This window comes from Cimex lectularius, unplaced genomic scaffold (genome assembly GCF_000648675.2).
Source record: "Cimex lectularius strain Harlan isolate CLEC.00 unplaced genomic scaffold, Clec_2.1 scaffold78, whole genome shotgun sequence".
NCBI classification, from domain to species: domain Eukaryota; kingdom Metazoa; phylum Arthropoda; class Insecta; order Hemiptera; family Cimicidae; genus Cimex; species Cimex lectularius.
Window position 1 is genome coordinate 769,528 of NW_019392658.1, and position 25,779 is coordinate 795,306.

The 25,779-nt window shown below is 36.4% G+C and overlaps 1 protein-coding gene and 1 non-coding gene across 2 annotated transcripts in view; both read right to left on the reverse strand.

The window, feature by feature from the left end:
- Positions 1-25,779, reverse strand: part of LOC106663359 (B-cell receptor CD22-like) — a 569,781-nt gene that overhangs the window by 271,097 nt on the left and 272,905 nt on the right. The gene's annotated exons all lie outside the window — the stretch shown is intronic.
- On the reverse strand, positions 7,065-7,137 carry Trnag-acc. The gene has a single exon. It is a non-coding gene; the product is annotated as a tRNA-Gly (tRNA).

Genomic DNA, 25,779 nt, shown 5'->3' on the forward strand with positions numbered 1-25,779 from the left:
GGACAGGTCTAAAGATTTGTCATTGGTCGAGTTAAGGTGGTTATTCAAAATCAGAGGGGACCTCCTTTATCTCAATGGTGCACCTTTTCGGGCTAGAGAAAATGTAATTTGTTCATTATGCAATGACCAGGTTAAAGAAGACAGTGCATTTTATTGCAAAATGCACTATCCTATCGGAGATTCGGCTTCTGCATCTAAATTTTGCTAAATTGAATGTGACACAGGTTATTGACTTACTGCTTAATAATTACAAAAATTTAATCAAATATGCGCGCCACACCTTGCACTATCACCAAGAGTTAATATTAGAATTTAATTTTTGAATATTTTAAAGGCTTGTCATTCTAAATTGCTGGCCCAAATAATTTATACATCTATACTTATTGTAAATTAAACGAAGAACAAAAATTATTGTTTATAATGTATGTTAGTAATTAATGTAATTATTAAAAACTAAATTATCAATTGTAATATTTATTTAAGGATCTTTTTTTTCTTTTTTCTTTTGTACTTTTTTCTCTGTGTCGACCAAAAATTTTATTCAATGAAAATCGACCTCAGACGGACCCTCCATGCCGTAATTTTACTTTAAATTATATATTATGTAATGTTTATAACTTTTCTTTTTTGCGATAAAGTATTATTATTATTATTATTATAGGGTTAGGTTTGGTTAAGTTAGGTTAGGTAGGATTAGGGGAAGATTATTGTAAGTTACAATTAATTAAGGTTTTTAGTTGAGATAAAAAAGTCAATGGCACGAGCGGGATTCGAACCCACGATCTTCGGCTAGATACGCCGCTGCTCTACCACTTGAGCTATCGTGACCTCGATCCCCTCGGACACCAACTTCCGATTACACGACATTTGAAAAATGGAAAAAAGGAGGGAAAATTTAAAAGGTGGGGTTGAGGTGGGAAGTTGGTGCCCGAGTGGATCGAGATCACGATAGCTCAAGTGGTAGAGCAGCGGTGTATCTAGCCGAAGATCGTGGGTTCGAATCCCGCTCGTGCCATTGACTTTTTTATCTCAACTAAAAACCTTAATTAATTGTAATATATCGATTGATCAAGCGGACCACGAAATTAGTGAATTTAATTATTGTAAGTGCTGTAACGCCAAGTGAATTGAGTGAGTATAGTTGATTCATAATAAAAATTGTCCACATGGGAGACCAATATAAGCAGGTCTACCTATTGTACAGGAACGAATTTTTATAGTTAATACGTTGGAAGGAAGAAAAAATCCCGGTGCTATATTAAGCTATCCTATGTAATAAACTGTTTACAATGATGGATTTTGTACGAATGTCAACAAGTTTTAAACCTCTTTCAATATCTAGGCTTCAAATCAACAGTCTTTAGATAAACTGTCCAAGCTCCTTAGCAGTCCATTAAATTCACTGTTCACAGCCACCTCAACATAACTTTTGCCAACGACCTTTTCTGTTCCCGCTTCCAAAAGTTCTCACTAAGCTTTCAATTCATCCTAACCCTTCTGCCTTAGGCGTTTTTTCCACTTTCCATTCTGACAACACGCGGATGTGGAGACTCTTTAACTTTTGCTGATTTCTTTTAATGTCTCGTCCAGTGCAGAGCTGGCCCTAGTGTCAATGCAGTAACTGGGGAAAAAACCATACGCTCACATATTTGTAATATCTATTTTGATTTGCACGCGTTGCATATTACTGAGTTAACCGGAAAATAATGCAGTTTTTTTTTTCAATTACCCCTCTATATAATAAACTTTTTACGTTTGATGAATTATTCTTCAGTACAAATGGCAACACTTTTTAAAACTCTTCCAAATCAAAATGTTTGTTTATCTCAATAGCATTTCGTCTCTTGGGAATAATTCAGCCTTTGGTAAGTTTAAATTATGCCGGAACGGTGTCCATACGATCAGAAACAATAACGAAGTCTGAGGCGATGGAAGTGTGAGTGGGAATGAGAGCACCGTTCAGAGATGATTTTAAAAAAATTGAGAGGGATGCTTTAATTTTGAAGTCTAAAAAGGTCGTAGAAGGTTTTCTTCCCCCGATGATGATATTCTGCGAACTTTGGTAAAAGAAAATCACAAAACAACTGTTCGAGAAGTTGCAGAGATTCTTTCAGTTAGCGAATCGACCTTTGCTGACCACCTTAAGGGAATTTGAAAGGCGAAAGAGCTCGAAAGTTGGATTTCTCCTGCATTAAACGATCGCCAAAAAATCATCGTTATGAAGTTTGCGCAACACTTCTTTGCCGAAAATGAAACGAACCTTTTCTGGATAGAATTGTCACTGATGATGAAATGCGGATTTCCTACGGTAAGAGCAAACGTTCTGGACTCGACGTTGGTGGCTTGACAAAGGAGAATCAGCACCTCATTTTCCAATGCCCCCAACTCATAAAAAAAAGTGATGGTTACTCTTTGGTGAGCTTCATTTGGGGTGAGTTCCTACACCTTCTTGAATCCTGATGAAACAATCATTGTCGAAATGTATTGCTCTCAAATTGAAGCAATGCACTAGAAATTGGTATTACTGAAGCCATATTTGGTCAATCGGAAAAGGCCGTTACTCGAAAACGTTAAATTTTCGTTATAAGGTTTTGCCTCACCCTTCCTATTCTCCAGAATTTTCGCCTACCAACTATCATTTTTTCAGACACGTGGTCAACGTTTTACGACATAAAAAATTTATTGACGAAAAGTTATTAAAATGCGTTTACAGAATTTGTTAATAATAAAGACTCAAAATTCGATTCAGAGGGCAAAGCGAAGTTACCATCACGTTGGGAGGAGGGTATTAAGATTAATAGAGGATATTTTAATAATTAATAAAAAATGTTTAAAATCATTTAATGGATTTTATGTTTTAACCTTAAACCTGCATTATTTTCCAGACAACCCACTATTATCGGTGTCCTGGTGCGGTGGAAAACAGATTCAATTTGGTCCAGAAATAAAGATTTCCAAATTGTTTTTTTAAGACGAATACCTTTAACATATGACTTAAGTTTTTACACATTAAGGTCAAAAGAGTTGTTTATATCGTTTATGATTAATACAAAATTAATAGGAGCTAGATTTGATCCTTGGGGGGCCCTAGAAATTAAATTTAATTTCAATAGTGATCGATTATTTAAGTAGCTGTAGTTTTGATAAATGACCAAAAATACCGTTTATAATTAAATCCATTGAGTTTAGTGGTCTGATTGACCAAATTACTTCTTTCCATTAATTATTATTTGTATGTAAGGTCTTGGTTGATATAAAAATGGTTCGACAGGTTGTACGTTGAGACCGTTTATAGTGCTGAAATTCTTAGAGTACAGAAGCTTGGGTACGTTGGTAAGTATGACCAAAGATTTATACAGGGTCTGGCACCCCTGGGGCTCTCTCCAGTCTAAAATAGTTCCAACCCATTCCATATTACCCAATTTTAATATCTTGAGATAAAAGGAAGAGGAATGAGGCTGTATCAGATTGAAACTAGAGTGATGTGACGGAGGTAGCATGTAAAAGAATCACATCACAATTGGTCATTGAATGCATCCAAAATCTCCAAAATCTAGGGAAACACAACAACCTGATGATATCTTGGGTGCCAGGGCACAGAGGAATTTTGGGTAATGAGAAAGCAAACAGTCTTGCCCGAGGTCTGCAAGATCATACATAGGCCCCGAACCTATACTTGGGATAACAAAAACAAATATAGAATCCACCATCGCAGAATGGATCCAAACAAAACAAAAGGAGAAGTGGATAAACTCTAGCGGTGCTAGACATAGTAAACAATCCCCACCAAGACTGGCCAAATCATTGCTGCAATTGTAGAGGGCCAAACTCAGAGGAGTGGTAGGACTACTCTAACCAGTCACTGACATCTGAGAAAACATCTATACAACATGGTTATATACAACGATGATCTCATTTGCAGATTATGTAATGAGAAGGAGGAAACAGCCACCCATATCATCTTCGAATGCGAAGCAACAGCTCAATGGAGATTTAACCTAACATGAGGAAAAACCATAGGGAAGCAAATTGCAGCAGTGACAGTCAATGACCTGATACTTCTAAAGAGAAGGATTGAGCCTATTGCACTGAACTAAGGTACTAGGAAGGTACAATAAGCCAAAAGGCTGCAGTGCCTACGGAACAGAAACCCCGCTTCCTAGTGTCGGCTTTTTGCCATACCATTCCATGCGACGGAGATGAAGGCTACATTTCGGGACTTCATCGAATAAAGGGTGGGGGTTTAGGGGATAGAATGTCAGTTTTATCAGCGTAGTTAGGGTGGTTTAGGGATTGGAAGGGAAATCAGCAGTATATCCAGGGGCCGAGGATGTCCCTTCAGGGATTCCCGCGTTCACCCTGTACAAAGAAGAGCGTGAGGATCCGACACATACTCTACAGTACCTGTCAGCCAATATTTAAGAATGAGGAAGTGTTTAGAGTGTAGGATGCTGTTGAGTTCATCGAGAAAGTCTCAAGAGTAACACTCTTTCATTTCAAGGGAGGATGATGTCCACAACGCTATGGCACTGTTGATGATGTGTTTTCAGGATTTAGACTATTTTTAAGTTTAGACCTTTAGTACAATGATATTTAGTAGAATTATCCAAATGTTTCGAGGAATCTAAAAATAGTAAATTGCATTTAACAGCATTTCATCAATAAAATAACATAGACTTCAAGATTTTCTTGAAGATGAACTACTTTGGTCAAAACTCAACTGATCCAATATTTCTAGTCTAGCACTCGGCGAATCTCTCCAAATTGGAGGCTATGCTCCCCTCGAACTATTTACTACTCTCCGTTAAGTATTGCCAAGTCAGACAAAATGCAGATCTCTTTCTTGTAGGAACTGGTGTATCGCAACGAAGCATCTTAAGCCCTCTTCTATTTATCATACAAACTGCCTCCCCGTAACTAAATAGCATAAATTATAGAAAGGCATGTATTGTAACAAATTCAATCAACAATCGGACTATTGTGTACTTCCTCCCAGAACTTATCAGGTTTTTCAGCGATGAACACCTCGCTGAGGTCGGGAAGTGAGTTTTCTGAAATTTGCTAGCTCATTCACCGACACCGAGCACAACAGATCTCCAAGCTCTTCGAATTCGATGGAGGTTTACAATACAGGAAGGATTCAGCATGTAAGACTGCAAAGATCTTACTGCATCCCATTAATTGTGCACATCGACCGTTGGGTGAGGAACAGTGAAGTGAAATGACACAGGCTACTTGCATAACCTCTACCATTTTGATACGACCTCCTGCCCTCATTTGGCAGTTACAGTTAAGGAATGAGGTTATAACAGAGTGGACGTGTAGTGAACCGACGGATGATGAAGGTTACTTTTCGTTATGATTAGTTTGATTAGACATTTTAGATCCGTTGTTCAATAAGTGACTGGAGGATTGGCGAGGTAGAAATAAAAAAATAATTTTTAAAAATTCAAAAAGGTTTTTCGTGTTTGTTTTTACTGTATGTTAATGTATATCAATGTTTTATGAGATAAAAGAATAACTGTTTACACTCCTTGATAGCAATACTTCATTTTGTGATAATAAAAAAACAAGTTTTAGTTTTATGGTGAGTCGAGCTTTCACTTCCACTTGTGTACTTCACTCTGTGGTCAGTTTGAAATTAACGTTAACAAGGGCCCCATTGAAAAACCAACTTTTATTAACTGTTGAATCGACAAAAAAAGTTCTAAATTCGTTGAGTTATTTATCGGCGAGATGTAAGGGCATCGAGGCTCGCGGGACCCGAGTAATTTTCCCGTTCGAATATCACTGCTACTAATATTTTCCGACGCGCGCTCTCATTTCAAGCGAGTCTTTGCCTCGGGAAATTTTATTTTCACTTTATTCGGATTTTCCAGATCGTTTTATGACGCCGGAAAGTGTTCAACGTATCGAAACAAATCGGTTTACATTAAACTCTCTACGAATCAATTTTCATGCGTTTTGAACGGAATCGAAACCTAACAAAATATGCTATAGAACAGAGCAGTTCAAATAGAAATGTTAACACATAATAAAATCCAGTAGAAAAATAGTTTTTCATTAAAGAGTACCGCTTCAAAACAGTTTTTTTCCTCATGAACGCAAAATCCGTGACTGAAACAAAATCGATAATTGAATAAAAAGCTGAGCTTGTCAACGGTGTACAGAAAGCTAGCCGGAAAAAAAACTAAGTTTATATATCCGTTGCACGTCTTTTCCAATTTTGTAAAGAAAGTCTCCAGAAGTCTGTGACATGAAAGAAACCTGGCCTTTTGCAAAGACAAAAGAATTAACTTGAGCAACTTTATCGACAAATACAGTCCAGAAAATCGTGTCACAAAACCTTTCTAAAATATTGAACTGTACTCTTTTTTTAACGTATTATTTGGATTACAACTACCCTCACAACTATGTGTAACAAACAATAGTTTACAGAGATAAACAAAACAAAGGATCTAAAGGAACAAAAGGGTTGTGCAACTACCCAGCAGAACTTGGCTGGAGAATCACGAAAAGAAATTAGTATGTTTACTAGGGGAGATAGACAAGAAAAGAAAATCTAGGAAAGAGCGGACTGACGATGAAACTAAAAACTTTTTGATGTTTTAACCAATGGAAGACGAAACAGTGAAAAAAAACAGTCAATAACTAATGCCAACGTCATTTGCAGATAGTTATGAATTATGTAAGGGAATCGTTTTCACGTAATGATCAACAACTGAACGGTTTAACTATGCGATGTATTTAATATAAATGATGTGAAAGCTGTGTTTCTGTAATTAAAAATTTGTAACGAACGATACTTCTATTGAAAATGCAGACGTTGTTAACCATCATCAGTTTTAGCTTTCTCTCGGCACACGAAACTTCGATCATACCTGAAACAAACAAAATAAGTTTTAAAAATTCAAAAATTTCAAATGGAACAGAATAATTCCATGACAAAACAATTTACGAGGAACGCACAAAACATTTTAATAGTAATTCACTAGTTTTCGTAGTCCGCTTGACCAATTCATATTTTTCAATTAATTAAGGTTTTTGTTGAGATAAAATGTCAGTGTCACGAGCGGGATTCGAACCCACGACCTTCGGCTAGGTACGCCGCTGCTCTACCACTTGAGCTATCGTGACTTCGATCCACTCGGACACTAACTTTCCATCTCAACCCCACCTTTTGAAATTTCCCTCATTTTTGCCATTTTTCAAATGTCGAGTAATCTATTTGATTCTCGACGACAAATGAAATGGCCACGGAGAGCTTTAGTGAATATATACTGCATTTAACTTATTAAATTCACTAGTTTTCGTGATCCGATTGACCAATTAATAGCTTTCAATTAATTAAGGTTTTTAGTTAAGATAAAAAAGTCAGTGTCACAAGCGAAACATTTGTGCAATATTTCCAGCACATAGGTACTTCCTGCACTGACGACGTTTGACTACGCTTGCGCACTTTCTGTTAACGTTTATTTTGTCGGCGAAGCACATTATTTTCTCCAGGCACCTAGAACAGTCCTATGTTCTCAGTACCCTCCAAACTGGCTTCCGCCAAGGTTATTCCACCCAATCAGCATTAATAAAAATTACCAGTGACTTTCACTTAGCAATGGACCAACGGAAAGTTACTATCCTAGTGCTACTTGATTTTTCCAAAGCCTTCGATTGTGTCCCTCACTCTTCCCTCCTTTCTAAACTCGAACCTTCTCTTCTCCATCAGCACCATACGTTGGTTCCACTCCTACTTTACCAATCGCCGCCAAGCTGTCTCCCTTCCCAATGGCCTTACCTCCTTCCATTAAAATCTCGGGTGCCCCAAGGCTCTAGCATCTCTCCTATCCTTTCTTCCATTTAGATTAACGACCTGCCCGACACCATCCAGTCCTGTAATTACCACCTATTCGCCGATGACTCTGAAATATACTTATCTTTCTCCCCTTCCGATCTTCACTCGGCCGTTCTCAAGATCAAAAAAGACCTAAATTCCATCAATGAATGGGCACATAAAAATTCCCTAGTCTTCAATCCGTCCAAATCCACCGCCATAATAATTGGGTCCAGGTAACTTCTCAATTCCCTCCCCAGCAACCAACGTCTCATATTAAATAACCATCCCATTTCCTTCTGCTTGACCTTCCCTGGCATCCTCACATTTCCTAACTTTCCCGCCACTGTATCGCCTCCCTTAGCCTATTTCGTCGGGGTCCTGGCTTCTCGTACCTTTCTCCCCCCGCAAACTCCTTGTATCTTCCCTTATACTTCCCTTCCTCAATTACAAACAATACTGCGGCATACGGTGGTCTCTGGGAAGTCGCGCGTTTGAAGCGGATTATGAATTGTTGAGCAAGATTCGTGTTCGACACCCTACGGGGTTCCCGCGTGTCAGGATCGTATTACCAACTTTCCTAGCTCTACTCCTCCTTCCGTGCACAATATTCCTAGGATTCTTTCTTTTCCAGTCCATCCACACTCGTCGACCTCCTTACATTACCCAATCCCTCCAATTCAACTCCTCTCATCACACTCACAACACCCGCTCATCCCTAATTGACCTTATCCTTCTGCAAAATACAACCCATACCTTTGAAAGATCCTTTCTGATCTGAGCTCCTAAACTCTGGAACTCCCTTCCCCTTTCTATTCGTCAAGCCGCCTCCTTTTCCTCCTTCAAATCCCATCTGTATAACACCTCCTCTCCCTCCAAACAGAGATTTTATCTTAATATTTGATATGTTTGTTAAATATTCTTGTTATTTTTTTCTTATGGCTTGCTTACTTTGTATATTGTGCCAAGATTTTTATTTTATTTTATTTTTAATTTCATAGAAGGAACATCCTTTATTTATTTCATGTATATTTTTCAAAGGGGACACCAGTCCCAGAATAAAGTTGTTTTTCTTCTTCTTGAAAGTTATTTTATGGTACAATTAATTAAGGTTTTTAGTTGAGATGAAAAAAAGTTAATGGCACGAGAGGGATTCGAACCCACGACCTTCGGCTAGATACGCCGCTGCTCTACCACCTGAGCTATCGTGACCTCGATCCACTCGGACATCAACTCCCCATCTCAACCCCACCTTATGAGTTTTCCCTCCTTTGCTCTCATAAGGTGGGGTTGAGATGGGGAGTTGATGTCCGAGTGGATCGAGGTCACGATAGCTCAGGTGGTAGAGCAGCGGCGTATCTAGCCGAAGGTCGTGGGTTCGAATCCCTCTCGTGCCATTAACTTTTTTTCATCTCAACTAAAAACCTTAATTAATTGTAATGTATTAATTGGTCAAGCGGACCACGAAATTAGTGAAGTTATTTATGGCTTAAATAAACAATTGTTGTTTGGTAAAGTGGATTCAATTCTTTCAAATATGGTAATCTTGGGATATAACACATTGAGAGTGTAAACTTTTTTTTGCGAATGAGTAAAATATCGGCAATATGCACAAAAATTTTCCCTATCACATACTGCTCATGCATACTTCCTGCAGCAATCACTCGGCATGCGTAGTTGTCACATGACTGCCATCCATACCCCACACACTGACAGCGCATGCGCACTTTCTCGCTGTTTACGCTGTTTTATTCATATGGATATACCCCTTACTGTGGCAGGGTTTCTGTGGTATTAAAGATTTATTCTTCTGACTTCTTCTGACTTTCTTATATCTATTAAAAAAAGTTACACTTTCAGCTGTTTCTGACTTTCACTGGTGTAAAATCTCCTTTTTTATTGGGTTGTCCGGAAAATAATGCAGGATTTTAAGTTTTCATTAAAAAAAATCTATATAAAATATTCTGTTTACGTTTACAGGATTACTCATTTGTANAAAGAACATTGCTTTAAAGTAACTAGTTTCTTTTTTTTTGTTTAATACCAAAATCCTGCATTATTTTCCGGACAACCCAATAAATCAGTTCAAGTGTTTATTTTGTGTCATCTTCTCATAATTTTTTTCCAATGAATGTACGTTATACGAACCCTGGAGGTCCAAAAGTCCAATTGTAAATATGTTGGGGGACCCTGAGTCGCTGTACCAACGCCTTAACCGTTGCTGACACCGACGTCTTAATAGTAATTTAGAAAATTCTTTCTTTTCTATCTTGTCCACATTGAGAATAAACAATGCCCGCGAGTTATTAAAGCTAACGATGTTCAGCCGGTAGCTAATATCGTCGTTTTATGGCGCAACCGAGTGCAAAAACCGCTCATGTTTATTCAATAGAACGCGGTCATCATTGCAACAATAAAGCTAAACCGTCTAAAGAAATGTATCCCAAATTCAAAGTGGAAACTCGGCAATTAACGTTGAACGACTGATGTTTTCTAACGTAATGAAACGCGCCTACTTAAACAGGGGTTGTTTTTGTAACAAGGGAATAGGGGATTCTAGGGGGTAGAAACGAAAACGGAAACTTTAGAAAACTACTAATTTATCTTTTTTTGTTAAATCTTTACGAAAATACATATGATCCGTACGATTATTACAAGTACGTTCCAAAAGGATATCAGCTTTCAGCACAGGGATGTTTTATTTTGGTTTGGCATGTAAAATGGCATAGACAATATTTGAACTTTTTTCCTGAGATTTCGGTTGAATACCGCCAGAAATTTTTTTTAAGATTTTTCTATTTATATATTTATTAAAATTTGTAATCTTATTTAAATTAATAATGGACTGGATTTACAAATGTCGTAGGTCATGTGTCGTAAGACGAGTCTATAGGCGAGTACTAATCTTCATTTAGTAGGTCGCGAAGGCATCTCCTTTTTAGTCTGGTGGGTTGTAACGGTAGTTTTTTTTTTTTTTTTTTTTTTTTTTTTTTTTTTTTTTTTTTTTTTTTTTTTTTTTTTTTTTTTTACTATAAATAATTTTTTTTTTTTTTTTTTTTTGCCTTATGATCTTGCATATTAGCCATAGTACGAATTATCGGGAAAAAAGGGCCAGAGGCGACGGTGGGAATCGAACCCACGACCGCGGCGTGAGAGTCTCTCATGCTAACCACTCGGCTACCGCGGTCCCCCCGGTAGTTTCTATTGGATAAAGATTGGGCATCGACTGGGGTGAGAGGGAAATTTATCGCGGAAAGGGGAAAATGTTTTGTGGTCTATTTTTTACATGAGAGGGATTTTGTATTTTTTTAAATTATAGTGAAGGGTGATGTAAGGAGCATTGACTGTGACCCTGGGGGCTTTGAATTGCAAGCATATTGTTTATATGTTGGACGGTATATCTTTACCTCACATTTCTAGTCCGTACATTCAGACTGGTTTTAGTATTGTTTTGTAGATTTTCAGGTTGTTGTTTTGTTTAAACGTTACATTTTCATTCCAGTAGTCTAGAGTAAACCGAAACGTTGTTTAATTCGTTTCGTTTTTGTTCAGGTTAGTCTTGGGTCTAGACGGAACCCAAAGTAGCAGACTCGGTTTTAACTGTATGAATGTATTTATTTAGAAATCGTGAGATGCGGTCTGGTGTGATATAGGTTTCAGAAAAACATTTTCTTTATCGTGCCAACGTTTTGATCTTTATTGAGATCATCTTCAGGGTTCAAAGTGTTTGTCTTCTGTGTGGGCACTCTCGACACGACACGCAAGAATGGCACAATTACACAGAAGACAAACACTTTGAGTGAGTAGAAATACGTTGATTGAATATATAAAAAATATATTTTGCGGTGTATAAATTGACTTTTCCACATCCTAAATGTATTTGTTAAATGTAAACATTGTTTGTAAATCCCAGGCTCTGAAGATGATCTCAATAAAGATCGAAACGTTGGCACGATAAAGAAAATGGTTTTCTGAAACCTACATCACACCAGACCGCATCTCACGATTTCTAAATAAATATCGATTAACGGTCACTAATCACCACACATTTCTGTATGAATGTATTTATATGCATGAATATGTAGTACAAAAGTGTCGATGGCGGAAAATTAAATAACCTATCGATCCTGAATCAAATTAGGTATTGTATAAATAGTTATTTATATATTTATATGGGATAAAAAGTGATGGAGTAATATTGTATTCTCTCCCCACTTGTTTAAAAGGTATATAAATAAAATAAGAGTGAACGTATTTACGGATAATTGACAGAGCGTGTTTAGGTTAAAACTGCATGCGTTGGGAGCTGAACATACCTTGCTGTCGGTATGCTCATGATCATAACTTCGACGGCGGTACGCGAAGACCAAAGTCTAACTTTGATCCTCCAAAAAAACCTTTTACATATTTTTGGGCTAGACCAGCCTGGGGCAAGTTTAATACTTTCCCGTGTTCCACTTAAAAATTCAAACCTCTTCTGGATTTTATCCAGATTCGATTTTAGGACGATCGTTAAAAAGTTGGTTTATTCCACTTTCAGCCTATGTTAAGAGAATTTAAATTTTATGGAAGTGATACACAGTGAGTGCGGAGGGTTGTGGTTTCAGGGGTCGGTGAATATGACGAATTCATAGTCCAAAATTTCCAATTTCTTCGTAACGAGGCGTATAAAATAGATTATAACATTCATGACGGATCGGTTTTGCAGGTTCAGAGTGAAAGACTGCACTGGCGATCGCTCAATGTTTATTTTGCCCAAGTTTTTCCTCTATTCTTCCATGATCGCATCGCTAAGGTTGTGTGTGTTTTCCCCATTTTGTGATCTCTGTAAAATTATATTTAGTTCGTAATTCATAAAGCATACACTTGAACTTTCAATTATTTCAGTATGATGCGTTGAAACTTTTTGTTCCATTGACCCGTTGGGAGGCAGATTAATTTTTTTTCGTGCAGCATTGCAACGACATCCCGGCATTTAATAGCACTCTTGATAATTGCTAGGATAATCTGGCAAATCCTAGGATCAAAGTAATACCACCATCGGAAATAAACACACAGTTACGTATACACGTGATTACAGTTTTAAAATATCTCACATCGATAATAATAATATTGTGTGAAGTTTAGGGCCCGACAAAAAGCTGAGGTCATCGCTGACCCCCTTCGTGTTTTTACTTCTGGTCTTTCACCCGTATTTTTCAGCCTGCAGCCATTTGGGCGTATCGATCTAATAGTCTCTCTGCTTCTATATGGAAAATAAGTTGATATCGTCTTTTTAATACCTCAGATTGTCAACTACTGAATAGACACTAAACATACAATACATATTAATAAATCACCATAAACATATAAGACTGATCGTCTTCACCCCCACAGAATAATCGATATTCCTCGGGCAGGGTTAAACTACCCCTTCCTTTTACGCTAATAAATTTAATTCATTCCACTAATTTAACATAAGCACAACACAGACGCCACATACATTTAAAACTCCCTGTAGCCCTGTGGTAGCGAAACCGCGAACTGTGTCCGCTGCTGTGCCTCAAGACTACGCACAGGTCTAATGATATGCTAGAATATCGTATTGAAATTTTCATTGTTTTGCCCTGAATTTACAAACATTAATAACACTGACTAGTTAAAGTCTGATAAAAATAAGGCTATGAGAATCATTTTCTTGATTGAGGTGCACTCAAGACGAAAAAACATCAGAAATCAAGGTCGATGGAATTATTGCTGTACCTCCACCAAAGATGAAATACAAAATGGCCTCGTAGACAGCCACGTATTTGTTACAAAAGTTTAATCGTCATAAAAACATTGAGAAACTTCCGGTCTTGTAACAGTGTCAGTCATATCGTTAGTAACAATAGAGAATCATGTTAAAATGTCTAAAAGAGTGTTAATATTGCACCCTTTCAAGTCTATTGTTTTTATTAGGAGAGTTGTAAATCTAGAAACCTGGTGTGATCTCACAAAAAATTGCCCATTCCTATATTGTCTTCGTCACCATCCAACCTATTTCTACCTCATTGTGGTCTTGATGAAAAATATGAGAACCTTCTTTGTGGGGCTTCCTAAACTGGATCCGGATAAATAAATAAAATTGAAAAACTAATAACAATGAGTAGTGAAAACGATTTTTTTATATTTTGTAGCAGTAGTCATTGTGTTCTCCACAGTCATGCTATGAAACATATGCCAGCCTCTTTTAAGAAAGTTTTGGATGAGTCTGTTCAAATTATTAATTATATCAAATCGTGGCCATTATAGAAAAGACTTTTCACATTACTATGTGTCGATATGGGAAGCCTTCATTATTCCCTACATCTTTATACAGAAATGAGGTTACTCTCTCGATTTCAGGTATTACGTTCTGGAGGTTTTTTTAAATACATAACGAGGGTATTTTAACTACGAGATTATATGAACCCTCGGAGTGCCGATGTTTTTGAAAAAAAAAACATTTGTAAGTATGTCGGGTTCGCAGGGCCACTGGATTCGAACCCGGAACCTTTACCTTACAGTGGTGAGCGCCGTGTCAACGCCCAAACCTGACTTTTATCTCTGTAGATGAACCACAATGCCAAATTGTCCACCGTTTTCAATTATGAAAAGTGGCAATGTAAACTGTTGTTTTTATAAAATATTCCGTTAAAATGAATGAAATGAATCTTTCTTTTCAAGGGAAGAATATCAAAACTTTCGATGCTAATGACAAAGATAGAGCCTTCAAAAGAAAAATCCAGTTTTGGGTTTCTGTTGAGAAGGGAGAGGTAAAGTGTTGTTCTGTGTTAAACGATTTTTTGAAGAAGAACTGTAGCTTGCAAACGGCACATCACATTGGATTGATGAAATTTGTGAACACCTTCGAAGTTTGGAGATATCCTTTGAGCACTAGTTCCCAACAGTGCTTGTCGAGATACAACGTTGCAAAACCATGGGTGGTTAAACCGTTGTCTTTTTGGACAAAGCCAATTAGTCCATCTTCAAGTAACACGAATTTTGACAGATATTACTTCAGACACCACTTTGAAATCTACTTTCAATCCGATTTTTGACAACGACTGGAAAACAAAAAGTTTCAACCTTGAAAAAGCAAACCTTCTTCTTCAATTTGCCACAATTTACCTGTGCAAATCCGGATTTTTTCATCTATACAGCCACCAAAACTAAATACCGAAGCTGTGTAGATGCTGAAGCAGACATCCATCTCCGGCTTAAAAAATTAAACCAACATATCAAAATTGTGCTGGTTAAAAGAACCTCACTCTCCCCAGTAATTCATCAATCATTAATGTTCAGATTATTACTTTTGGCTCGACTTTTACCTACCTATCGATTCCGTTTTGTCGAATTTTTTGTTTTTTGTTCCGGATTTTGTAAATAAAGATAAGATATCAATCTAATGTTTGTTTTCATAATGATACCTCTCTCCATCACCTAATTAGGAATGGGCTGGCTTAAAACTTTAATTTACTAAGTACTATAAGTATCTAATTTTAATACTTGAATGAGAGGGGTCCGCCCTGGATTTTGTACTGTGATAGGGATCCACTGACTAAAAAGTTTGGGAAGCCCTGTTCTATTGTATCGCGTTTTTCCTTTGCGATCTTCTCCATAAGAAGAAAAAAATCCATCTTAAAGACTTGCTCAAACCTCGTTTTCCGGGATTATAAGGTCGTTAATAGCTATTACACTATTTAGCACAGCACCGAGAAGCAAAAAGTCTTTATAATTGAATAAAAAAAAGAAAAACAGCAAATTAACATAATGCGTAATTACATGGAAATTTATATACTAGGACAGGTCCGGATAATATTCATTAAGCTTTTGATGGAGTTTTCCAGGGATAAAAAACATCCCTTAAGACGCGTCAACCAGAAGTCTCTATACAGCGCATATTCTTCTTTCTCTCGTATAGAAACAATGTGAATACATTACATATCAAATTAATAAATAAAGGATAAACAAAGATGAAATGTAATGGAAGGTAGAATGGTCGCTGTTTTCTATGCTAAAAACAATCATGAGCAAGGAATAATGAGCTCTTCGTAAACCGTTTATTGTACTGTACAAAATCCTTTACATAAACGTTCATGAATGACTTAGGGATGGTTCAAAAAGTTCATGAATGATTCTGAATTTTGGTGTATAAACGTGATCATTCTTGGAGTAAAGAATTTATGAATTATTTATAAACCAGTTAGTTTTCATATCTTAAAATATTTATAGGTTCGATTAAAAAAAAAAATTAAAACGTCATTTGTTGTGGACAAAAAGCCTTTTAGAAATGTGCGCATGCGCCGAATTCGCATTTACCGATAATAAGCTCAAAAATTGCACTCCGGGCGCATGTCAACTTCCCTGTTCCGTTTATTTGTCCAAATCAAATGACGAAGCGATTTTATTTTAGCCGGAGAAGTTTTCGTAGAGACTTTTTCAACATCCTATAAAGTCTCAGAATACTACAAAGGAGCAGAAGAATTCAGGAGAAAATCAGATACAATGGTATACACATGACCCCAAAACAAATGATGGAACCGGATCAGGCGTTTTCTGTATATACCCAAAATCATTAGGGAATTATACCTCGGTCATTCAAGCTGAAATACATGCCATCAAAGCTAATACCTTTGAAAATGTTAAATGATGTTACACTGATAAAAAAAAACCTAAGATACGATAGCCAAAAAGCTACTCAAGAATAAACATTTAAAAAATCACATCAAAATAAAACACTGAATGAATTTAAAATCTCCAAAACATGAGGAAACAACAACCTGATGATACCTTGGGTAACAGGACACAAGAAAATTTCGGGTAAGGAAAACACAGACACACTGGCAGAACATATAAAAGCATTGGTATAACAAAAACAAAACATAGAATCCTCCATAACAGAATGGATCCAGAAAAGACCAAAGAAGAAATTGATAAATTATAGAGGTACACTAACCAAAACTGACAAAGTCTACATTTACAGAAGGCTAAACTCAAGAGGGGCGATAAGCTACCTGGCATCTGAGAAAATTTACAAAACTCGTGTATAGTTATCATGATCCCATTTGCAGATTATGCAATGGGGAGGAACAAACAGCGACCCATACAATCTTCGAATGCGAAGCAATCTGGGATACAAAGAACACAAAAGGTAAGGAATTTTATCAACGACAATCAATGACCTAGTACTCGTTAAAAGAAGGGTCGAGTCGATTACACTCAGCTAAGTCATTACGAAAGCGCAATAAGCCAGAAGCAGTGCTTATGGAAGTAAAAACCCGACTTCTTAGTATCCATATTCAACATGATCATCCCTTAAACGAAGGGTGAGGTGTGACTTTATGGTGGGAGAGACGAAAGTTGGATGTCACCAGACCAACCACAAATCATTTGAATTTTCAGGATGTGTGTGTTCGAGGGAAAGTCAATTACAAAGCCCACCCAGTGAAAGAGGGAGACAATTTAAAATTTTTTGACAACAAAATAACTAGCTGTACTTTAACGGCCTGAAGAAGGTATTAAAATAATTCACTACTTTTCGTGGTCCGCTTGACCAAATAATATCTTTCAATTAATTAATCTGTATTTAAGGTATTGTTTGAGATAAAAATGCCAGTATGGCAAGAGGGATTCGAACCCATGACCTTCGGCTCAATACGCCGCTGCTCTACCACTTGAGCTATCGTGACTTTGATCCACTCGGAAACCAACTTCCCATCTCAACCCCACCTTTTGAATTTTCCCTCCTTGAAAAATGGCAAAAAGGAGGGAAAACTCAAAAGGTGGGGTTGAGATAGGAAGTTGATGTCCGAGTGGATCGAGGTCACGATAGCTCAAGTGGTTGGTAGAGCAGCGGCATATCTAGCCGAAGATCGTGGGTTCGAATCCCGCTCGTGCCATTGACTTTTTTATCTCGACTAAAAACTTTAATTAATTGTAATATATTAATTGGTCAAGCGGACCATGAAATTAGTGAATTTAATTAATTAAATGAAGTATACTTCACTAAAGCTCTCCGTGACCAGCACGTTCGAATGATGGTCTTTCAAGAACCTGAGCCGGAAATGAGGAATCGTCCTTACCCGATTAAGAATAGGTCATAAGGGGTGTACATTCGGGCACCTGGGCCAAACCCCGTGCAGGGCCTCTTATGCAGAGAAAAGTTGCTCGATTTGTCCCACATAATAAAACCTTGTCATGTCTTTGTTCCTCAAAGAGGGCATGTATGAATGCCAACAAACTTAAGAATTGTTCTAGGTTTTCTGGTCTGATTTTTAGAGGATATGGTTTTTTAAAATTGTATTTAGATGGGTTTTATGTGTTTTGTCTGAGTGTCTTTATAAGTGTGAGTGGTGAGAAGATGGCGAAATATTGCGTAATAAATACGCCAATTTAGCCGAAGGTCGTGGGCTGGAATCCCGCTTGTGACACTGACTTTTTTGTCCCAACCAATACTCTAAATACAGATTAATTAATTGAAAGGTATTAAAATAATACTGAAAAGTCGTTAAAGTTAAAAAAAACTTTCCCTGCGTTCTTACTACACCCCGTGGTGAAATTAGCTCGCGAGCTGATCAAAGGAGTTAACTCACTTTACTGAGCGAGCGATGAACAGCTCTGAAAAAATGAACGGTATATCCGATATCCCCTAAATTCAGATACCAACTCTTCATAATTTTGAATTTTGTTTTATTCACTCGTTTACAAGGAAAAAAAATTACAGGGTTGTTAAGTGTTTTGTGAACAAAATGTCGACCAGTTCAACCTTCTTCGTTGTAATTTTTAAATTATTGTTGGCAACAATAAAAGAAAACTGTTCACGCTTGGAAATGGATAGGATAACTCCGATGAGTGCGTGCAGTGACCCATGAAAACGAGCTGATACATCTCACTGAGTGAGCGGTTTTAATAGAATCCTTAAAAAGAGCGGTTTTTCCTTCTCTGCAGGCTTCCACGGCGAAAAAATTCACCCGGATTGTACAAATACCAAAATCAAACTATCTCTTTTCTTCCTATTTTTATTATCTTATTGACGTAACTAATTCCCCGTTTTAAAAACCGGTTCGAAAGACTTGATTGCAACGGCAAATAGATTCAGACGACATAATTTAAGTGCCCGCAAATCCAAGCCGTGGTTGGGAGGCAAACAAAGTTCCATCAAGGTAAACGAACGAAGTTGTCTTCCCTAACATCAAACATCGACGAAGAGTGTTTAAGTTCCTCGTCTACCACAAAAGGGACAGAGGATCGAACGTGTGTCAAACATGCCACTCTATGAAGACTAATTTGGCCCGGCCCTTTCTCCAAATGTAGCCCGTATTTTCGAAAATGATCAACATAGAATTGACCGAAACAATTGATAAACCGAACTGTTTTTTTATAAACAGTTTCCAAGTAAATGTATATGATATTTTACGAAAATTTGTCCTTTCCGTGCACGTTTCAGATTCTTCGGCAAAGCCCATATATTCTATCCGGTCCAATCCTTCTGCGCCGTGACGTTTTCATCGGGATGCATTTTTTATAAAGCTCTCAGCATGAAGGGCTGTAAGCTTTGGCCTATTTATCAAATAAAACTCGACAGATAAATAATTTATATTTCTGTCTAATTTTCTTTTTCGGACACCGAAATCATGTTATCTACTCTGCTAGATCTCTTAATTCTCTTAATTTGCACTCAACCTCCTTTTATGATAAAGTAAAATTAGTTTATTATTGTTTCAAAAGCTTGCTCAGTTTGTTAAAATAATAACTTTAATTGTCTTTAGCTATATATATAAAAACCCGGCGTTGCACAGGGGGATAATAAAAATATTAATTAACCCATTATATTGAGTACACCTATTGCTAATGCTAGTTAGGAGCATAATTATATAAATTAAATGAACACAATTGAATGTTTGATATCAATGATTGTATTTAGTCATCATATTAGATATTTACTATAACTTATTATTTATTAGATTATTATTACTTATTATTATTAATTATTAATATATATTAATGCTATGATTAATAATCATTTATGTTTTTAGTACTATAGTTATTATTACATATTATTATCATTTATTAGATATTTACTATCATATTAAATATTTAGTATTTTATTATTCTATTAGTTATCATATTAGGTATTTATTTTTGTTTTGGATTATATTGTTTTAAACTGTAATTACTTAATCTTTATGTAAGGTTTTGGTTGAAATGAAAAAGTCAGTGTCACGAGCGGGATTCGAACCCACGATCTTCAGCTAAATACACCGCTGCTCTCCCACTTGAGTTGTCCGAGTGGATTGAAGTTACGGTAGATAAGTCAAGTGGTAGAGAGCAGCGGCGTATTTAGCCGAAGATCGTGGGTTCGAATCCCGCACGTGACAGTAGCTTTTTCATTTCAACCTTACATAAAGAGATTAAGTAATTGAAAGAAGTATTTGGAACTGTTTTTTTATTTATACATTATGTTAAATCCTTCTGTTTATGGTGTTTTGTATACATTTTTTCCATGATAGAATCTTGTACGCTATATAACTTTTATGTTTATATTTAAATCGTATTATAGTATGAAGTTATAGTGTTACACACTCGTTATTGTTATATGTATTGCACTGAAATCATGTATATAAACAATCATACATAAGTTTTTGAAGCTCGCGAAACTAACTTTTTCCTTTCAACCAAAACCTTACATAAAGATTAATTGAAAGAAGTTATTTTAGTTAATCGGACCACGAAATATAATGGATGATAATTAATGTTATATTCAGAATTAAATTCATTGCAATGGTCTTGGATATGCAATGTTTTAGGTGATTACGTTTGGCACAAATAGAAACAACAAATCCCCCATTCTGTACAATGCAACGTATAATTGTCCATGAGAAAACCATAGATTCTCCAAATTCAATCCACGTAATAGTAATGAATGACCTTGTGATTTGTTTATCATTACTGTAAAAAAAAAAATAAAAAAAAAAAAGTTTAACTGGAAATTGGAATCATTGGAATTGGAAAGGCTCTTCTATTGTTATAATTGATATTTATCGTACTAACACATTCTCTACTTTGAATTTGAGTAAGAGTTTTAATATTATTCTGCGAACAATATGTAGTCGCTTTTGATGGCATTTTAATCAATTCCAAAAGCGATTCACCAAAGAATCGAAAAGTCAAACTGTAAGATTAAACATAATTCATACTACAACGAAATCATCACAATTAATACTGTACAACAAAATTTACTACTTCGTCGTGATCTGCAACAGTATCTAATTGTTGATTTATATAAGCTCAAATCTGCAGATATTCGTGCATAAACACACACATGTGCAGAGTTGAACCTACCGTTTCTCGCTGTCCAGTAGCAATTCCAGTTTGTAATTTACAGTAAATTAAGTCCGTTCTCCTACCTGCACAACTGGTGCCTACCATAAAAATACAACTGTGAAAATTGTATCTTACTGTCTTTACAGCTCTCGCCCCCAAATCGGAATTTGAAAGACGCGGGTAACGCCTCTCTTACTCCGAAGGCCCGGCTGGACAGCTGACAGCTGAGAAAACATATGTGAACATGGACGCCACTAATTCCTGAAATCTCTCTTTTTTATATATAAATCCTGACGGCCGTTATTTACATGCCCATTTTATATTCTCTAAACCCGCCCGGCACTAAGAAAAACAAAACGTGAAAGTTTCATCGAAATTGGTTCAGTAGTTTTCGTTTTTATCATTAACATACATACGAAAATTCACTATCATATTATATATATATACGGTATTGATAAAGACCTTTTGTGTGCAATGTGCAATTTTTAGATACCTCGAAACATTTTGATAATTATAATTGTTCTAAAGGTCTAAACTAGAAAATAGAAATCCGGNCTATTTATGCAGCAAATTTTACTTCTATTCAAGTCCGCAGAAAACAAAAAGAGGTGTTCATCGTTCGAAAACCACACAAGTTCTGAAATGAACGAAGTACAAAATTGTACGATTGCTTATTGAATTCGTTTATAATACTTGCTTTTCTACAAATTTATGCTATTTAGTAATATGCGATGGGAAGTAAGTATAGGTGTGCGATTTTATGATTTAGAGGCAGTGTATTGTATATAGAAGATGGACTAGGATACCTCCTTGCGATACTAAAGCTCTGACAATAAAGATTTCTGCACTATGATCGACTTGGTAATAACAATCGGGCGGTAATAAATAGGTTGAGGGGACGAAAGCCCTCAATTTGGACAGATTACCCGGGGAGTCGTGTTACACCAGGGCAATACTCCCCGATGCTGTAGCGAACGTAAACTAAATTCTGAACCTCTAGACAAAATTGTATGAGTCGAACTTAGTCCAAATTAGATAACGGCATATTCAGGTAAATCTTTCGGCTTATGTTACTTTAATGATAAAGACCTTTTGTGTGCAATGTGCAATTTTTAGATACCTAGAAACATTTTGATAATTATAATTGTTCTAAAGGTCTAAACTTGAAAATAGAAATCCGGAAAACACATCAATGATGCCATAGCGTTGTGGGCATCATCCTCCCTTGACAATATGCTACTATTGAGTCTTTCTCAGTGCTGAGCAGGCTTTCGATAGGGTCAGGTACCTGGGCTTGGTCTGTAAACTCAAGGGCATCCTACCCTCTGAGCACTTGCTCATCCTTACTGGACGACAGGTACTTTTGAGTATGTGTCGGTTCCTCGCACTCTCCTATGTTCAGGGCGGCGTCCTCGGCCCTACCGTACACTAATGAAACTGTCAGACAATCCCCTAACTCCTCGTCATAAGTCATCTAAAACCCTCCAGACTTGGAGTGAACCAAACCTTCCAATCTCCGCAGAATCCAGAACCTACGATCAAGAATCCTTACAGTAATCGTTGTTATCTACATAATTTATTGTGTGCGCGAAGTTAGCCGTTCAATTACTCAATTAAAACATCAACAAATTGTAAATGTACCAAATGTTTAATCTTTAAAATCGCAATCCAGAAAATTTGTGTTTTATAATTTATCCAGTTTACTCTCTCGAGGGAGGGGAGAATGCAAAACTGGTGGTTTGCTTTGTTTTGGGATTTTAGAAGAGTTGAGAATTTTCTCTGAGCCTTTACATAGAAATGGAAGTAAGGAAATAGGTCTGTATGAATACGTAAGGTAAGAAGTTTTATGGTTTTCGGCATCATTTTAATTATTTAATACTTCCAGAGTAAAAGGTATTAGGCTATAAGACGTGAATTAAAACAATAAATTAGAAACATGACTTTAACACTAAATTCTCATTTTTTTGGGGGGGGGTTAAGGTAAATATTTAATATTTACTTAAAAGGCAAATATTAAGGCTAGAACAATTTCCGTTTAGTAATATTTGTTACTATAGTGTTCCTAAGTAAACACGATAAATGAAATTTTAAATAGACATAAAGACAAAAATCTTGACTCATTTTCCTTGGTCTCTTTTAACATGGATATTTACTTTCATGGAAATGGAAGTTTGATGTTCGGCTAAGTGGTTTTCGCCTTCATTTAGCTATTTTCTTACTTTTTGGTTAGAAAGACTAGTTTGCAACACTATTTCCTTTATAATTCTGAAAGCGAAAAATCAGTCTGGAGGGATTTTTTTAATTAAAAATTGTATATAAAAAAATAAAATAACATATGAAATAATTTACTGTGCAACAAATAAAAATGAGCCCGTTACACTGTCGCATTGTATTTATTAACGAAGCGGACCAGGACGAAATGAAATTTGTCTTTTTACTGTGAGATACGTCCTACACATCCTGGAATTGAAAGGTCCTATGTCCGTTTTGGGTAGGGTCTCGCCTGAACTGGAATAAATTGACAAGGACTGTTGGTCGATTCTTGACTCATTTTTACGTCTCTTTATGACCGTGAAATTTTTCTCGCCTAACACTTTCGTCTTAGTTTTTTGATTAAATTTTTCAAAACAACCCGAGAATTCTCGATAAACGAAACATGTGTAAATTTGGTCAGACGAGAATTTGACGTTGAACGCCTGTATATCAGGCTTATATTTTTCACAAAAAAGGGAAAAGTACTTTGGCCCTGGCATGTCTGGGATTATTTTAGTTTAAATTTTGATACCGGCCGTTGACGGGCTTCTCAACAAACCTGCAAACCCGCACCCCATCTTTATTATTTACTCTTCCTTGGCTGTTTTCCTCCGGTAATAAGTACGAATAGTAATAATGAACGTAATGGAAAGATAACTAAAAAAATACACAGGACGTATTAAGTGGGAAATAAAGGAAAATTACTTTGTGATGCTCCTTCCAAATCGACTCGGTGGGACAACCATTGATCGGAACTTAGCCATTTGGGCAAATGTTACAGCAGGTGGAAGAATTCTCATTCTTAAATTTTTAAAATAGATTTATTCCGAAATGTTTGGCCTTTTGATTTCCCAACGGGGTTTAATGGGGGTGTCAGTACAATTCTCGAATTTTCACTCGAAAGGAAATAACGATCAATTTTTGTGCCAATTCATGAACGTGTTATAGACGAAAACAGATCAAATTCAATTATTTAAATAATTCTGTATTTCCACAGAAAAACCTAAATTACAAGTTTTTATAACGTCTGGCCATCTAATTCGTTGCATTCTTTTTTAACTGAAATAGCAAATTAATGTATAATATAATATAACATAAATATAATTAGTTGAAGCTGAGTTCACTGGAACCTCGTTACAATTTGAACAAAGTTCAGAAAAGGGTGGTTTGCACCAGTCACGGTTTAGGCTGAGTTCACCGGAACCTCGTTCATAATTTGAACTAAGTTCAGAGAAAGGTGGTTTGCACCAATCACGGTTTAGGCTGAGTTCACCGGAACCTCGTTCATAATTTGAACCAAGTTCAGAGAAGGGAGCTTTGCAACAGTCACGGTTTAGGCTGAGTTCACCGGAACCTCGTTTATAATTTGAACTAAGTTCAGAGAAGGGAGCTTTGCAACAGTCACGGTTTAGGCTGAGTTCGCGGGAACCTCTTACATAATTTGAACCAAGTTCAAAAAATGGAGCTATGTACTAGTTTATTCCAAGTAGATTATCCCATTCTACGCTCTTGCAAAGTTGCATATGGGTCGGTTGAAAAATATCACATTTTTGATGGTCTTAGGAAAAATATCGAAGGCGAAAAATTCATTTTTTGATTTTACAAAGAATTTGTATTCAGACGTTATTAGGGTGGGGAAAACGAATATCAATTTTGTTTCTTGCTAGAAAAAAATCGTTCAACCTACTTTGCTACTTGGGTAATAATATTATTTATGTACTTTAAATTAACACAAATTAAAGTAGTATATTCGTTATAATTAAGTACGAATTTTTAAATAAATATATACATTTAGGGGCCGAATTATTCAGGACGATATTTTTATTGATGTCAGTTGTTCGTCTTGAAAATTCATAATTCGTGTTGATTTGATCCAAATTCAATGTTTTTACATCCTTAGAAAATCGGAATATTTATTTTCTTAGCCTATGTCAATAGTGTTAAGAAAAATTCTTTAACGGTTTATTTTTTATCTCCGGTTTTGATTTTCTTACGGATGTTGATTTATTGCCAGTCCACGTAGTTTATCGGATTCTAAACGCTTGTAAATTTATCTGTGGATCGGTAGACCCGTTTATCACATTTTTATGATGTTAGAAAAAAATCGAAGGCATTTGGAAAGCAAAAAGTTCACTTTTTGATTTTCCAAGGAATTTGTATTGATTAATAGAGAGATTTGTTAAGGTGGGAAAGTAAATATCAACCAATTAATTAAGGTTTTTAGTTGAGATAAAAAAGACAGCGTCACGAGCGGGATTCGAACCCACGAAATTCGGCTAGATTCGCCGCTACTCTACACCTGAGCTATCGTGACTTCGATCCACTCGGACACTAACTTCCCATCCCATCCAACCTTTTGAATTTTCCCTCCT